This window comes from Callorhinus ursinus, unplaced genomic scaffold (genome assembly GCF_003265705.2).
Source record: "Callorhinus ursinus isolate GAN/ISIS: 27379988/994484 unplaced genomic scaffold, GSC_fseal_2.0 scaffold19, whole genome shotgun sequence".
NCBI classification, from domain to species: Eukaryota; Metazoa; Chordata; class Mammalia; order Carnivora; family Otariidae; genus Callorhinus; species Callorhinus ursinus.
Window position 1 is genome coordinate 20,407,567 of NW_027397081.1, and position 3,388 is coordinate 20,410,954.

At 40.0% G+C, this 3,388-nt stretch overlaps 1 pseudogene; it reads right to left on the bottom strand.

The window, feature by feature from the left end:
- Positions 1-634: 634 nt before the first annotated feature.
- On the bottom strand, positions 635-1,571 carry LOC112840445 (olfactory receptor 8B12-like; annotated as a pseudogene).
- Between the last annotated feature and the right edge of the window lie 1,817 nt (positions 1,572-3,388).

The following is a 3,388-nucleotide window of genomic DNA, read 5'->3' on the forward strand; positions in this document are numbered from 1 at the left end:
CTTACACACTACAAAATTCATCAAACACTGATCTTGTCATCTTGCCAAGACCAACTCAACAAAATTTTTCACCTCCTACTCTCTTGCAAAATGTGATATATTAAAATTATCTTGTGAAAAGCGCATGAAATTACTGTGAATATATTCATAACTTAAATGTGCTAGGTCAACCAACATGTGAAATGAAATCTTCCAAGAAAGAAATGAGGCAAGAAAACATGGCATAGGGGAAAACAAACTGGATTAGGATTCAAGTAAGGATTTCAGTCTCAGCTCTGGCACCAGGTAGGTTTATGTTCTTGGGAAGCATACAAATGTTCTGACTCTGCAAAGTGTGATGTATTATATAAAGGCACTAGATCAAACGATTCCTAAGCCCCATTCAATGTTGAATACTCTATAATTATAGCAATTATTTTTCCTAAAATAAAAAAGAAAGAATTGTGGGATATGGATAAGGAAGAACAATCCATTTGGGAAAAAAGCTAAAATTTCCTCTGGCATATAGTATACAAAGAAAGCACTGGAGCTTGGATTCCTCCTTGAAAAAAGTAACAATAACAATAAATAATGGTAATAAAAACACTATAATAAAAAATTCCTTGGATCTCTTATCTCAATTTCTAATATTTTTTCAAGAGACAGTAATTCTGCTCAAGGTTTTCCTCAGGGCAAATTTGACATCTTTATTCCTCAGACTATAGATTAATGGGTTGAACATTGGCACAACAATAGTGTAGAACAAGGAAGACACTTTCCCCTGGTCAAGGGGCAAAATAGAAGGTGGTTTAAGGTACGTAAAACTCCTGACCCAAAGAAGAGAGAAACAGCAATTATGTGAGAGCTGCAAGTACTAAAGGCTTTGGACCTGCCTTCAATGGAGCTAATATGGAAAATGCTGGAAATAATGAAACCATAAGAGATAAAAATGGCAACAATGGGCATCCCAATGCCAATGGTCACAACAATAAAGACAACTAGTACATTTATATAAGAGCTGTTGCAGGAGAGCTCAAGGAGGGCAATGATATCACACATATAGTGATTGACAAGGTTGTCAGCACTAAGGGTCAAAAATAATATATTTCCTGTATGGGTTACAGCTCCAAACACCCTCATCCCATAAACTCCCAACAAAAGGAGTAAACACACCTGAGAAGACATGGTGACTGTGTACAGCAGTGGTTTACAGATGGCGACATAGCGGTCATATGCCATCGCTGACAGGATGTAGGATTCAGAAAAGACAAAAAAAAGAAAAAGAAAAAGAGCTGAGTCATACACCCTGCATAGGAAATGATGTTCTTCTTGGAGACAAAACTCATTAGCATTTTGGGGATGATGGCAGTAGAGAAACTAAAATTTATGAAGGACAAGTTGAGGAGGAAAAAGTACATGGGAATATGAAGGTGAGAATTCAGCCCAATCAGGGTTATCAGGCCCAGGTTCCCCACCACCGTGACCACATAGAAACCTAGAAACAGGAAGAAGAGGGGCATCTGGAGTTCTGGCTCATCTGTTAAGCCTGCGAGGACAAACTCTGCCACAGAGGAGGCATTATCTGCAGCCATTGTCCTCTAGGAGGGTCCCTAAGGGAAAAAGAAACAAGTCACTAGACAGAGAGAAGGCTACACACCGTGGAAGCGCAGGGAGTAACGGAGAAGACGAGGATAGGAACATTTACTGAGTACTAACTATGGGATAGGCGCTGTTCTAAATGCTGTGTGGCATTGTGATTATCCCCATTTCACAGATGAGGACCCTGCACCTAAGTGACTTGCACAAGTCCCAATGCTGCTAAGTTACAGTAGAAGGTGAACTCGGGTGGTCTGGCTCCTGGGGTTTGAGATTTTACCCCCTCTGCTACAGGACAGACCAGGTCAGGCAAGCACTCACCCTCCTTCTGCTTGGAGTCACAATGCTGTTCTCCACTACCTCTCATCCAGCTCTTTCATGGACACTCAAACGGCCCTGGTGAACAGAAAGTGACAACTCAGAGCTCAGACCCTCTGCTTCTGCTTCTCTACTTTGAGGATCAAAACTCTAATTGTCTTGCTGACCTGAAGAACTTGATCTGATTGTAGCTTTGGCCCAAGTCTCTTGTCCAAATTCTAGGCATGAGACAGCATCCTTTCCTAATGCCCATGATAACACGAGACTAAAGAGTTTTATTCTGGATTAGAGATCTCAGTGATGTAGTTACAGAGAATCCCTCAGGATCACTGCTCCAGAGACCCCCCCTCTTTAAGGAAGAAGAAATGTTTGTGTAAGCCCTTGATAATGCTTGATGTGGTTTCTAATGACCTGTGGTTACATTTTTCATTGTGATTACATCTTTTTAAACTATTAATTATACCAAAGCACCATGGGAAAAAATAGTAATTACTACCTTGTATTGAACCTTACTGTTTTTCAAATACTGTATTGATCCAGCACCCTCATATGAAAGATCCAAAGCAATGCACAAAAAATAGTACCTTGTTTATTCCTCACAACAGCCTTATATATTAGACCTATAAATATCCACTTTAAAAGTGAGGAGCACACACAGCTTGTAGGTTCCAGAATCTTGAGTCAAACTATGATCTACCCAACTCCAAACTTCATAGGGGCCAGGGACCTTTCTGAGCTTCTTAAGCAAACACAAGGTATTTAATGTATGTTACTAACAATGCCTAATTTTGTCTCCAGACACCACTCCTGCCTATTACAACTACTGCACACATTGTCAAAATCGTTCTCAGGAAGTGATTTCATTCATACAGAGACTAATAAAGTTTTGCATGGCAACTTACACTCAATGCCTTTTACCAGGGGCCCTTAATATTAAGGAAGACAGATTTCATACCCAAAAAAGAAATCTTGATTTGGGGTAATTTGAGCTTCAGTGTGCCAGTGGATTAAATAGGTTTTTGGTCCTGGATTCATGGCAAAAGTCCTCTTACAGAAGTTACAAAGTCCAAACACAAAAGCAGAAATCCATCTTCCTCCAGAAAAGTTCTACTAAAATCACTGCACGCACGCCTCTGTGTGTTTGTGTGTGCACACACATCCGTGAGAACTTGCTCACCCTCAGCTAAGATTCGGCAATGACAATGCCTCATCTTTTGATTCACACTTAGAATTAACATGTCCCAGAGTAACTCCAGGAATCCCAATCCTTGTTCTTAATCCCACTGCACAAATGCTATAAACAGAAAAAGAAAAAAAACTCATTAAAATGAATGAAATTAAGCTCTCTCCTTGAGAACCAAGTACAGAGAAGTTGAGGGTTCTCTGAAAGCTCTAGGGGGATTTTGTTACTTCAGAGACAGTTGCCATGGCAACCTCATTTCCAAATGTATCTTAAACAGGGCTTCTCTAAAGTCATGTTACCTGATGACTTACT